Consider the following 14,024-nt stretch of genomic DNA (forward strand, 5'->3'; position numbering starts at 1 on the left):
GATAGTTGGAGAGGTATCTCTGGGCCCTCTCGGTAATGCACATCACATAAGCCTTGCAAGCATTTCAACTAATGAGTTAGTTGCGAGATGATGTATTACGAAACGAGTAAAGAGACTTGCCGGTAACGAGATTGAACTAGGTATGGAGATACCGACGATCGAATCTCGGGCAAGTAAAATACCGATGACAAAGGGAACAACGTATGTTGTTATGCGGTCTGACCGATAAAGATCTTCGTAGAATATGTAGGAGCCAATATGGGCATCCAGGTCCCGCTATTGGTTATTGACCGGAGACATGTCTCGGTCATGTCTACATTGTTCTCGAACCCGTAGGGTGGGCATGCTTAAGGTTTCGATGACAGTTATATTATGAGTTTATGAGTTTTGATGTACCGAAGTTAGTTCGGAGTCCCGGATGTGATCACGGACATAATGAGGAGTCTCGAAATGGTCGAGACATAAAGATTTATATATTAGACGGCTATATTCGGACACCGGAAGTGTTTCAGCTGATTTCGGAGAAAACCGGAGAGCCGGAGGGTTACCGGAACCCTACCGGGAGAAGTAATGGGCCATATGGGCCTTAGTGGAGAGAGAGAGGGGCAGCCAGGGTGGGACGCGTGCCTCCTCCCCCCTGGTCCGAATTGGACTAGGAGAGAGGGGGCGGCGCCCCCCTTTCCTTCTCCCTCTTCCCCCTCCTAGTAGGAGTCCTACTCCTACTAGGAGGAGGACTCCTCCTGGCGCGCCAATAGGGGCCGGCCGACCTCCTCCCCTTGCTCCTTTATATACGGGGGCAGGGGGCACCCCTAAGGACACAAGTTGATCCATGTGATCATATTGTTAGCCGTGTGCGGTGCCCCCTTCCACCATAATACTCGATAATATTGTAGCGGTGCTTAGGCGAAGCCCTGCGACGGTAGTACATCAAGATCGTCACCACGCCGTCGTGCTGACGGAACTCTACCCCGACACTTTGCTGGATCGGAGTCCGGGGATCGTCATCGAGCTGAACGTGTGCTAAAACTCGGAGGTGTCGTAGTTTCGGTGCTTGATTGGTCGGGCTGTGAAGACGTACGACTACATCAACTGCATTGGGCTAATGCTTCTGCTGTCGGTCTACAAGGGTACGTAGATCACACTCTCCCCTCTCATTGCTATGCATCACCATGATCTTGCGTGTGCATAGGAAAATTTTGAAATTACTACGTTCCCCAACAGTGGCATCCGAGCCTAGGTTTTATGTGTTGATGTTGTATGCACGAGTAGAACACAAGTGAGTTGTGGGCGATATACGTCATACTGCTTACCAGCATGTCATACTTTGGTTCGGCGGTATTGTTGGACGAAGCGGCCCGGACCGACATTACGCGTACGCTTACGCGAGACCGGTTCTCCCGACGTGCTTTGCACAAAGGTGGCTAGCGGGTGACAGTTTCTCCAACTTTAGTTGAACCGAGTGTGGCTACGCCCGGTCCTTGCGAAGGTTAAAACAGCACCAACTTGACAAACTATTGTTGTGGTTTTGATGCGTAGGTAAGATTGGTTCTTGCTTAAGCCCGTAGCAGCCATGTAAAACTTGCAACAACAAAGTAGAGGACGTCTAACTTGTTTTTGCAGGGCATGTTGTGATGTGATATGGTCAAGACATGATGCTAAATTTTATTGTATGAGATGATCATGTTTTGTAACCAAGTTATCGGCAACTGGCAGGAGCCATATGGTTGTCGCTTTATTGTATGCAATGCAATTGCGCTGTAATGCTTTACTTTATCACTAAGCGGTAGCGATAGTCGTGGAAGCATAAGGTTGGCGAGACGACAACGATGCTACGATGGTGATCAAGGTGTCGCGCCGGTGACGATGGTGATCACGACGGTGCTTCGAAGATGGAGATCACAAGCACAAGATGATGATGGCCATATCATATCACTTATATTGATTGCATGTGATGTTTATCTTTTATGCATCTTATCTTGCTTTGATTGACGGTAGCATTTTAAGATGATCTCTCACTAATTATCAAGAAGTGTTCTCCCTGAGTATGCACCGTTGCGAAAGTTCTTCGTGCTGAGACACCACGTGATGATCGGGTGTGATAGGCTCTACGTTCAAATACAACGGGTGCCAAACAGTTGCACATGCAGAATACTCAGGTTATACTTGACGAGCCAAGCATATACAAATATGGCCTCGGAACACGGAGACCGAAAGGTCGAGCGTGAATCATATAGTAGATATGATCAACATAGCGATGTTCACCAATGAAACTACTCCATCTCACGTGATGATCGTACATGGTTTAGTTGATTTGGATCACGTGATCACTTAGAGGATTAGAGGGATGTCTATCTAAGTGGGAGTTCTTAAGTAATATGATTAATTGAACTTAAATTTATCATGAACTTAGTCCTGGTAGTATTTTGCAAATTATGTTGTAGATCAATAGCTCGCGTTGTTGCTTCCCTGTGTTTATTTTGATATGTTCCTAGAGAAAATTGTGTTGAAAGATGTTAGTAGCAATGATGCGGATTGGATCCGTGATCTGAGGTTTATCCTCATTGCTGCACAGAAGAATTATGTCCTTGATGCACCGCTAGGTGACAGACCTATTGCAGGAGCAGATGCAGACATTATGAACATTTGGCTAGCTCAATATGATGACTACTTGATAGTTTAGTGCACCATGCTTAATGGCTTAGAATCGGGACTTCAAAGACGTTTTGAACGTCATGGACCATATGAGATGTTCCAGGAGTTGAGGTTAATGTTTCAAGTAAATATCCTAGTTGAGAGATATGAAGTCTCCAACAAGTTCTATAGCTAAAAGATGGAGGAGAATCGCTCAACTAGTGAGCATGTGCTCAGATTGTCTGGGTACTACAATCGCTTGAATCAAGTGGGAGTTAATCTTCCAGATAAGATAGTGATTGACAGAATTCTCTAGTCACCATCACCAAGTTAGTAGAACTTCGTGATGAACTATAATATGCAAGGGATAATGGAAACAACTCCCAAGCTCTTCGTGATGCTGAAATCAACGAAGGTAGAAATCAAGAAAAAACATCAAGTGTAGATGGTTGACAAGACCACTAGTTTCAAGAAAAGGGCAAAGGGAAGAAGGGGACCTTCAAGAAGAACGGCAAGCAAGTTGCTGCTCAAGTGAAGAAGCCCAAGTATGATCCTAAGCCTGAGACTAAGTGCTTCTACTGCAAAGGGACTGGTCACTGGAAGTGGAACTGCCCCAAGTATTTGGCGGATAAGAAGGATGGCAAAGTGAACATAAATATATTTGATATACATGTTATTGATGTGTACTTTACTAGTGTTTATAGCAACCCCTCAGTATTTGATACTATTTCAGTTGCTAAGATTAGTAACTCGAAACGAGAGTTGCAGAATAAACAGAGACTAGTTAAGGGTGAAGTGACGAAGTGTGTTGGAAATGGTTCCAAGATTTATATGATCATCATTGCACACTCCCTATAATTTCGGGTTTATTGTTGAACCTAAATAAGTGTTATTTGGTGTTTGCGTTGAGCATGAATATGATTTGATCATGTTTATTGTAATACGGTTATTCATTTAAGTAAGAGAATAAGTTGTTGTTCTGTTTACATGAATAAAACCTTATATGGTTACACACCCAATGAGAATAGTTCATTGGATCTCGATCGTAGTGATACACATAATCATAATATTGAAACCAAAAGATGCAAAGTTAATAATGATAGTGCAACTTATTTGTGGCACTGCCGTTTAGGTCATATTGGTGTAAAGCGCATGAAGAAACTCCATGCTGATGGGCTTTTGGAATCACTTGATTATGACTCAGTTGATGCTTGCGAACCATGCCTCATGGGCAAGATGACTAAGACTCTGTTCTTCGAAACAATGGAGCGAGCAACAGATTTGTTGGAAATCATACATACTGATGTATGTGGTCCGATGAATATTGAGACTCGCGACAGGTATCATTATTTTCTGATCTTCACAGATGATTTGAGCAGATATAAGTATATCTACTTGATGCAACATAAGTCTGAAACATTTGAAAAGTTCAAAGAATTTCAGAGTGAAGTGAAAAATCATCGTAACAAGAAAATAAAGTTTCTACGATCTGATCATAGAGAAGAGTATTTGAGTTACGAGTTTGGCCTTCAGTTAAAAACAATGTGAAATAGTTTCACTACTCACGCCACCTGGAACACCACAATGTAATGGTGTGTCCGAACGTCATAACCGTACTTTATTAGATATGGTGCGATCTATGATGTCTCTTACCGATCTACCACTATCGTTTTGGGGTTATGCATTAGAGACAGCTGCATTCATGTTAAATAGGGCACCATCTAAATCCGTTGAAACGACACAATCTGAACTGTGGTTTGGCAAGAAACCAAAGTTGTCATTTCTTAAAGTTTGAGGTTGCAATGCTTATGTGAAAAAGTTTCAACCTGATAAGCTCAAACCCAAATCGGAGAAGTGCAGCTTCATAGGATACCCAAAAGAAAATGTTGGGTACACCTTCTATCACAGATCCGAAGGCAAGATATTCGTTACTTTGAATGGATCCTTTCTAGAGAAGGAATTTCTCTCGAAAGAAGTGAGTGGGAGGAAAGTAGAACTTGATGAGGTAACTGTACCTGCTCCCTTATTGGAAAGTAGTTCATCATAGAAATCTGTTCCTGTGACTACTAGACCGATTAGTGAGGAAGCTAATGATGATGATCGTGTAACTTCAGATCAAGTTACTACCGAACCTCGTAGGAAAAACCAGAGTGAGATCCGCACCAGAGTGGTACGGTAATCCTGTTCTGGAGGTCATGTTACTTGACCATGACGAACCTACGAACTATGAGGAAGCGATGATGAGCCCAGATTCCGGGAAATGGCTTGAGGCCATGAAATCTGAGATGAGATCCATGTATGAGAACAAAGTATGGACTTTGATTGACTTGCCCAATGATCGGCGAGCCATTGAGATTAAATGGATCTTCAAGAGGAAGACGGACGCTGATAGTAGTGTTACTATCTACAAAGCTAGAATTGTCGCAAAAACATTTTCGACAAGTTCAAGGTGTTGACTATGATGAGAGTTTCTCACTCATATCTATGCTTAAGTCTGTCCGAATCATGTTAGCAATTGCCGCATTTTATGAAATCCGGCAAATGGATAAACAAAACTGCATTCCTTAATGGATTTATTAAAGAAGAGTTGTATATGATACAACCAGAAGGTTTTGTCAATCCTAAAAGTGCTAACAAAATGTGCAAGCACCAGCGATCCATCTATGGACTGGTGCAAGCATCTCAGAGTTGGAATATGCGCTTTGATGAGATGATCAAAGCATATAGTTTTATACAGACTTGTGGTGAAGCCTGTATTTACAAGAAAGTGAGTGGGAGCACTACAACATTTCTGATAAGTATATGTGAATGACATATTGTTAATCGGAAATAATGTAGTATTATTCTGCAAAGCATAAAGGAGTGTTTTGAAAGAAGTTTTTCAAAGAAAGACCTCGGTGAAGCTGCTTACATATTAAGCATCAAGATCTATAGAGATAGATCAAGACGCTTGATAAGTTTTTTTTTAATGAGTACATACCTTGACAATATTTTGAAGTAGTTCAAAAATTGGAACGGTCAAAGAAAGAGTTCTTGGCTGTGTTACAAGGTGTGAAATTAAGTAAGACTCAAAGCCCGACCACGGCAGAAGATAGAAAGAGAATGAAAGTCATTCCCTATGCCTCAGCCATAGGTTCTATAAAGTATGCCATGCTGTGTACCAGATCTATTGTATACCCTACACTGTGTTAAGCAAGGGAGTACAATAGTGATCTAAGAGTAGATCATTGGACAGCGGTCAAAATTATCCTTAGTGGAATAAGGAAATATTTCTCAATTATGGAGGTGACAAAAAGGTTCGTCATAAAAAGTTACGTCGATGCAAGTTTTGACACAGATCTGGATGACTCTAAGTCTCGATCTAGATACATATTGAAAGTGGGAGCAATTAGCTAGAGTAGCTCCGTGCAGAGCATTGCAGACATAGAATTCGCAAAATACTTACGGATCTGTATGTGACAGACCCGTTGACTAAAATTATCTCACAAGCAAAACATGATCACACCTTAGTACTCTTTGGGTGTTAATCACATAAATGATGTGAACTAGATTACTGACTCTAGTAAACCCTTTGGGTATAGGTCACATGACAATGTGAACTATGGGTGTTAATCACATGGTGATGTGAACTATTAGTGTTGAATCACATGGCGATGTGAACTAGATTATTGACTCTAGTGCAAGTGGGAGACTGAAGGAAATATGCCCTAGAGACAATAATAAAGTTATTATTTATTTCCTTATATCATGATAAATGTTTATTATTCATGCTAGAATTGTGTTAACTGGAAACATAATACATGTGTGAATACATAGACAAACAGAGTGTCACTAGTATGCCTCTACTTGACTAGCTCGTTAATCGAAGATGGTTATGTTTCCTAACCATGAACAAAAGAGTTGTTATTTGATTAACGGGATCACATCATTAGAAGAATGATGTGATTGACATGACCCATTCCATTAGCTTAGCACCCGATCGTTTAGTATGTTGCTATTGCTTTCTTCATGACTTATACATGTTCCTATGACTATGAGATTATGCAACTCCCGTTTGCCAGAGGAACACTTTGTGTGCAACCAAACGTCACAACGTAACTGGGTGATTATAAAGGAGCTCTACAGGTGTCTCCAAAGGTACATGTTGGGTTGGCGTATTTCGAGATTAGGATTTGTCACTCCAATTGTCGGAGAGGTATCTCTGGGCCCTCTCGGTAATGCACATCACATAAGCCTTGCAAGCATTTCAACTAATGAGTTAGTTGCAAGATGATGTATTACGAAACGAGTAAAGAGACTTGCCGGTAAAGATATTGAACTAGGTATTGAGATACCGATGATCGAATCTCGGGCAAGTAAAATACCGATGACAAAGGGAACAACGTATGTTGTTATGCAGTCTGACCGATAAAGATCTTCGTAGAATATGTAGGAGCCAATATGAGCATCCAGGTTCCGCTATTGGTTATTGACCGGAGACATGTCTCGGTCATGTCTACATTGTTATCGAACCCGTAGGGTCCGCACGCTTAAGGTTTCGATGACAGTTATATTATGAGTTTATGAGTTTTGATGTACCGAAGTTAGTTCGGAGTCCCGGATGTGATCACGGACATAACGAGGAGTCTCGAAATGGTCGAGACATAAAGATTGATATATTAGACGGCTATATTCGGACACCGGAAGTGTTCCGGGTGATTTCGGAGAAAACCGGAGAGTCGGAGGGTTACCGGAACCCTATCGGGAGAAGTAATGGGCCATATGGGCCTTAGTGGAGAGAGAGGGGCAGCCAGGGTGGGCCGCGCGCCTCCTCCCCCCTGGTCCGAATTGGACTAGGAGAGGGGGGCCGGCGCCCCCCTTTCCTTCTCCCTCCCCACTTCCTTCCCCCTCCTAGTAGGAGTCCTACTCCTACTAGGAGGAGGACTCCTCCTAGCGCGCCAATAGGGGCCGGCCGGCCTCCTCCCCTTGCTCCTTTATATACGGGGGCAGGGGGCACCCCTAAAGACACAAGTTGATCCACGTGATCATATTCTTAGCCGTGTGCGGTGCCCCCTTCCACCATGATCTTGCGTGTGCGTAGGAAAATTTTGAAATTACTACGTTCCCCAACACTGTGAAGCATGAAACACATCATGAACGCCTGACAATCCTTCTGGTAACTCCAACTTGTAGGCAACTTCTCCCCTACGTTCCAAAACTTTGTATGGTCCCACAAACCTCGGGGCTAACTTTCCCTTAACTCCAAAACGTTTAACACCTCGCAGGGGTGAAACTCGCAGATATGCTCTATCTCCGATTTCATAGGCTACCTCCTTGTGTTTTGAGTCTGCATAACTCTTCTGTCGGGACTGAGCTACCTTCAGTCTATATCTAATCAGTTTAACCTTCTCTTCTGATTCCTTAATCAAATCTAGTCCAAACAACTGGCGTCTCCAACTTCATCCCACATCAACGGCGTCCTGTACCTTCTTCCATACAGGGCTTTGAAGGGCGCCATCTTCAAACTGGCCTGGTAACTGTTGTTGTATGAGAACTCCGCATAGGGCAGGTCGTCATCACAACTAGATCCATAATCTACTGCACAAGCTCTCAACATATCCTCCAGAATCTGGTTGACTCTCTCGGTCTGTCCATTTGTTTGCGGGTGAAAAGCTGTACTGAAATCCAGTCTAGTTCCCAAAGTTTGATGCAACTGATTCCAAAACATTGAGGTAAACTGGGTTCATCTATCTGATACAATGGTCCTAGGAACTCCATGCAAACATACGATCCTGGTCATGTATATCTTGGCCAACTTCGCACTTGTATAGGTGGTTTTCACTGGGATAAAGTGAGCCACTTTGGTCAAGCGATCAACTACTACCCATATAGAATCATACCCTGATTTGGCCCTGGGAAATCCGGTGATGAAATCCATTCCAAGCTTATCCCACTTCCATTCGGGTATCGACATAGGCTATAACAATCCTGCTGGCTTTTGATGTTCTGCCTTCACTCTCTGACATACATCACATACAGCTACATACTCGGCAATATCCTTCTTCATGCCAGTCCACTAGAAATGCTCCTTTAAATCCAAATACATCTTGGTGTTTCCGGGGTGTATCGAGTATGGTGAGTCATGAGCCTCCTGAAGTATTAACTTCCTAATCTCTGTGTTATTGGGCACATAAACACGGTCCTCAAACCACAAGGTGTCGTGTTCATCCTCACGAAAACCTTTGGCCTTTCCTTTGCTCATCCTCTCTTTTATCTCGGCAATCTCTTTGTCATCCTTCTGAGCTTCTCGAATCTTTCCTAACAATGTAGACTGAACTTCCATTAGGGACAATCTCCAATGGAAGGTCCCTAAGATCCTCTGCTAACTCCTTTGGCAATCCTATGCTTACGAGGGTGTTAGCATAACTCTTCCGGCTCAAAGCGTCTGCTACGACATTGGCCTTGACTGGATTATAGTGAAGCTTCATGTCATAGTCCTTTATAAGCTCCAACCATCTCCTCCGCCTAAGGTTCAGCTCCTTCTGTGTGAAAATGTACTTCAAACTCTTATGATCCATATACACATCACAACGGTTTCCAATAAGGTAATGTCTCCAAGTCTTCAATGCATGCACTACGGCAGCCAACTCCAAATCATGCGTGGCATAATTTAACTCATGCGGTTTCAGTTGTCGCGAGGCATACGAAACAACTCTTCCGTCCTGCATCAATACTCCTCCAAGTCCTAAGCGAGACGCATCATAATACACTTGGAAATCCTTGCATATATCTGGCAAATCAGCACTGGGGCTGTAGTCAGACGTTTCTTTAACTCCTGAAAACTCGCCTCACACTCTTCCGTCCATTTAAATTCGGTATCCTTCTTCAATAACTCCGTCATTGGCTTCACAATCTTAGAAAAATTCTCAATGAATCTCCGGTAGTATCCTGCGAGTCCAAGAAAACCGCGGATCTCGCTAACTGAAGTGGGTGCCAACCATTCAGTGACTGACTGAACCTTGGTGGGGTCTACTGCTATACCTTCTCCTGATATAACATGTCTAAGGAATCCAAATTCCTTCAACCAAAACTCACATTTGCTGAACTTGGCATACAATTGATGTTCCCTGAGTTTCTCGAGAACTAAATGCAAATGCTCCTTGTGCTCCTCTTCATTCTTCGAGTATACCATTATATCATCAATGAACACCACAACAAACTTATCCAAATATTCCATGAACACCTTGTTCATCATGCTCATGAAATAGGCAGGGGCGTTAGTCAGTCCAAATGACATGACTGTATACTCATATAACCCGTACCTTGTGGTAAATGCGGTTTTAGGTATATCCTTCTCCCGGATCTTCAGCTGGTGATATCCTGATCGCAGATCGATCTTCGAAAACACCTTAGCTCCTTGCAACTGGTCAAACAAATCATTGATCACCAGTAGTGGGTATTTGTTCTTGATCGCCACTTCATTCAACGCACGATAATCAACAACCATCCTTAGAGACTTATCCTTCTTCTCAACCAAAAGCACTGGGGCTCCCCATGGTGATGAGCTCCGTCGGATGTAACCTTTCTCCAATAACTCCTTGATCTGCTTCTTAATCTCCTCTAGATCATTTGCGGGCATCTGGTAAGGTCTCTTTGATATTGGCCCTGTACCTGGCAATAGCTCTATCAAAAACTCAATGTCTCGATCCGGTGGCATGCCTGGTAGCTCCTCTGGAAAAACATCTAGGTAATCCTTCACTACAGGCACTTCCTCCTGAACAACTCCCGTGAGGGTATTTACTTGGCTCCTCCTAGGTGCATGCCTAGATACACACTTGATCCTTTTTCCCTCCGGGGTGGTGAGAGAGATCGACTTACTAGCACAGTCAAGGCTTCCTCCATACTTTGACATCCAGTCCATGCCTAATATCACATCCAATCCTCGTGACTCCAAAATTATTAGGTCTGACGGGAAAACATGGCTACCAATGGTTAAGGGTATCCGGTCGCACCATCGGCTAGCCATATACTCTGCTCCAGGTGAACTTACTAACAGAGGGGTCATAAGGGCTTGGGTTGGTAGTTTAAATTTATCCACGACTCCCCTTGATATGCATGAATGTGATGCACCAGTACCAAAAAGAACAAGGGCGGTAAAAGACTTAACCAAAAACTTACCGATAATTGCGTCTGGCTGCCCTTCAACCTCCTCCACGTTAACGTGGTTCACTTGTCCTTTGTTGTATGGATTGGGCTTCTTCCCAGCGCTCCCATTACCGTTTCCATTCTTCACTTCAGGGCACTCCGTGGCATAGTGTCCAGTCTTCCCGCACTTGAAGCAAGTAATGTGACTTAGGTCTCTCTTGGCGGGTGTGGCTGGATTGGACCGGTTCTGATTGTTGCTTGTTCCGTTCCCAGTCCCATTGTTGGAACCATTGTGGTTATGCGAACTTCCTCCGTTGTGGTTATGACCTCCATGGTCATGAACAAGTCCTCCCGAGTTCGGGGTTAGACGAGGCTTCTGCTGAGCTCATGAGTTGTACCTTCCTTGTCCATACTTCCTTTTGCGGCTCTCAATTTGCTGCTGCTTCCCCTCAATCATAAGAGCCTTGTCTACCAACTCCTGGTAGTTGTTAAATGTTGCCACCATCAATTGCATGCTCATCTCGTCATTCAGCCCTTCCATAAACTTCTCCTGCTTCGCGGCATCTGTGGCCACATTGTCAGGGGCATAATGAGACAGCTTACTAAATTCATCCACGTACTGCCCCATAGTATGGTTTCCTTGGCGCAAGTTGCGAAACTCACGCTTCTTCATGCTCATCGCTCCCATTGAGACAAGGGCAGTGCGGAATGGTTGCCGAAACTGATCCCATGTAACAGTGGCTATAGGGTAGGTGATAGTGTAATTCTCCCACCATGAGGCTGCTAGTCCATCCAACTGATGTGCGGCAAAACACACCTTCTCAGCATCTGTACATCCTGCAGTGGTTAACTCCCTTCTAATCCTGCAGAGCCAATCATCTGCCACTATCGGCTCGGTGCTACTGGAAAACACCGGCGTCTGCAACCTCAGAAAGCGGGCTAAGTTTTCAACTGGTGGTGGTGGCGGTGGGTTGTTGTTGTTGTTGTTGTTGTTTTTGTTGTTTCCTTGGTTCTAAACTAACAACTGCATCAGTGTATTCTGCTGCTGGATCAACTGAGTGAGCTCCGGTGGGAAGGTAAATCCGGGGTCACGTCTCGGAGGCATCTAAGGGTTTAGAGGGAAGAGAATAGAATAGAATGAGGTCTAGTGAGAGAAACACTACCCATATGCACATGAGACAAACACAATCATATCACTCAATCAATCAAGCAAGGGCATACAATCGATCTAACTATCGTTACAAAAGTGCTCGGACTATACTATATACTACTGATGTGGTGGTCTACTAGAAATATTGATCGGTCGAAGACTCCATGATGTCTACTCCAGCTTCGTCTTCATAGTCATCATCGCTATCGTCAGGGTCTGAGTTGGTGTCGTCGATGATGATGTAGTCCTCAGAACAAATCTCCTTGGGTTCATCGTCTTCTCCTCCTGGCGCGGGGTCTCCCATGAAGACTCCTAGCTTCCTTTCCAGATCGTCATTCTTCTCCACTAGTACGATGATTTCCTCCTCATAATCTTTGCCAGTAGCCTTGAGTTCTTCCTCCAGTTCCATGATCCTTGTCATCGCCTTCTTCAGATCTATCATGCCTGCGCATATCTGGTCCTCCTGGCGTCGAATGTGCCGGTTTAACTCCTGGATGAAAGCTGCGATTGATCTATCCTTCCTGGTGCTGATCATCTCCCATTGCTCATCTCGGCGCCACAAATCTGGTAGATAGTATCCTTAAGCTCCTTATGGTAAACTTCTCCAATACGTCCCATGGTGATGTGGGCAGCCATACTCTTTCCTAGACTCCAGGTTGGTGCATCAAGGAAAACTTTATGGGCTTAGTGACTGGCGCGAATGTCTTTCCTGGAACTTGAACTTGAATCATCCATCACTCCTCTTCTGTTAAAGTGGCGTTGTAAGTCCCGATGAAGCTTGGTATTCCAATGTTCATGTACTTAGTGACTCCCTTCAAGTGTCGTCCAAAAGGTGCTTCTTCATCCGGTTGTGCAAACTTGTTCCTTGCGTCCGCCATCCTAAAGAGTACAAAATGGAGAGGAGTCAGAAATGAGAAGAGAGTAGTGATCTAGGGCTTTAACTTAGTGGTCGTGTCCTACACTCAGCGTGTGCTCTGATACCATCTTGTAGCGACCCGACCTCAGACGGTCAAGTCTCTGTGCTTCAGTGTCATCCCTGGATCGGTAATGCTGACACACACAATACTCGAAGGATTTATAACAGAGTAGCAATCACACACTTATTACATCAAATGTCTCAAAATAGAACTTATTACAATGAATATGGCTTAAGGCCATCTAATATGATAACAGCGGAAGGCTTGGAAGATAAAGTGAGTCCATCAACTCCAACAACATAGCTGAGCTGCATGGCAACGACCTAACGAACCTTACCCCTCATTTGAAAAGTCTGCAACATAATATGTTGCAGCCCGAAAACGGGTCAGCACATGGAATATGCTGGCAATATAACACAGTAGAGCAAGAACAGAATACCGCTATCACTACATGCATATTTGGCTGGTGGAAACGCTCTATGGTTATAGTTTTGCGAAAAGCCAATTTTTCCCTATAACAAAGGAATAGATTTTATTTAACTATCATGGTAGTTGAAACATCGTTGAGAAGGTTCCGCCAACTCAATCCCAATTAAAAGTAATTATCAACCCAACAATATTAAATTTGAGTGATGAGATACATATGATAATCCAAGTACTAGATACTCAAGATGTCCATAACCGGGGACACGGCTAACCATGATTAGATTGTACACTCTGCAGAGGTTTGCGCACTTTTCCCCACAAGACTCGATCTCCTCCCTTGGATTTCTCGCACTACATGATGTTTTAGAAACGGATGACCGAGACACAGTCTTTCAGAAGTGTCGGTGTCAAAACCGGCGGATCTCGGGTAGGGGGTCCTGAACTGTGCGTCTAGGCCGGATGGTAACAGGAGGCAGGGGACACGATGTTTTACCCAGGTTCGGGCCCTCTTGATGGAGGTAAATCTCTATGTCCTGCTTGATTAATGTTGATGATATGGGTAGTACAAGAGTAGATCTACCACGAGATCAGAGAGGCTAAACCCTAGAAGCTAGCCTATGGTATGATTGTATGTTATTGTAACACCCTCGATGCGACTATATCTCCCACGTGTCGAGGCACGACTTAGAGGCATAATCGCATTGAAGGCATATGTCGCAAGTTAGGCACTCTTCACAACATCCCATGTAATATAGATAATAAAAGGGGAGATAACA

This window comes from Triticum urartu, chromosome 3 (genome assembly GCF_003073215.2).
Source record: "Triticum urartu cultivar G1812 chromosome 3, Tu2.1, whole genome shotgun sequence".
Taxonomy (NCBI): Eukaryota; Viridiplantae; Streptophyta; class Magnoliopsida; order Poales; family Poaceae; genus Triticum; species Triticum urartu.